Source organism: Antrostomus carolinensis, unplaced genomic scaffold (genome assembly GCF_000700745.2).
Source record: "Antrostomus carolinensis isolate BGI_N321 unplaced genomic scaffold, ASM70074v2 scaffold27079, whole genome shotgun sequence".
NCBI classification, from domain to species: Eukaryota; Metazoa; Chordata; class Aves; order Caprimulgiformes; family Caprimulgidae; genus Antrostomus; species Antrostomus carolinensis.
This window is the reverse complement of record NW_010338303.1, coordinates 59,451-60,236: the sequence shown is the minus strand read 5'-3', so window position 1 is coordinate 60,236 and position 786 is coordinate 59,451. Positions and strand designations below refer to the sequence as shown.

At 54.1% G+C, this 786-nt stretch overlaps 1 protein-coding gene across 1 annotated transcript in view; it reads left to right on the top strand.

Annotated features, from left to right (window-relative positions):
* Nucleotides 1-786, top strand: part of LOC104530782 (cadherin-22) — a 48,463-nt gene that overhangs the window by 4,324 nt on the left and 43,353 nt on the right.

The window sequence follows — 786 nt, the reverse complement described above, 5'->3', positions numbered from 1 at the left end:
CCCTAATTTCAAATGTTGTCTTAATTAGAAAATGAAGCCAGGATTGGCTACAAAAGCATCTTCCCCAGGGATGCTGTTTTTCATCCTGAACACAGACCTAATTTGCCACATTCTCCTGCAGGCATTGCTCAGGTGGGGGCTCTGGGTGTAATGTTGTGAGCGGCTGACCCCTCCCACTACCTTGCTGGGTAAACCCAAGACAGATATGCAGCAAGTATGTGAGCTCTCCGGCAGGGAGACTTGTCTGCATTGCCTGCCCGGAAAAGGGAGGGTGGCTGAGGCTGGAGCAGAGCAGGCAGATCAGGATGGGCTTTGGGCAGCTGGCTGGGTAGATGAGGATAGATGCTGGTGGTCAGCTGCCTTTACGCTCTGGTCCGCTGTGCAGCTTGGGAGAGATGATACTGCACTGCCAGGGTCCTGGGTCCTTGCCCATAGGGAAGCCTCTTTTTTCTGGAGTGCTGTTAAGTTGTCCTTCCCTTTTCCACCATATTCTAACCTCATAGTAGTGGGGTTTGTCCCTTGGTTTGTGATATGGGCGTGTACTGGCAGGATTTGTGATCTGCCAGGTGTATGGTGGCATAGGCAGGACTGAAGCCCCAGTTTATTGGGCCTTCCTTCATGCACATGCATCACTTGGTGGTTCTCTGTGCTGCTGTCCAGTCCAGCACTATCAGAGGGAGCAGATGGGCATCACACAGGGACCATGGGCACCTTGCACCAGGGGCTCCACACCCACGTGTTCTTGGCTGTGGGGGCACAAGCATGGCCCCAGCCTGCTCCCACCCT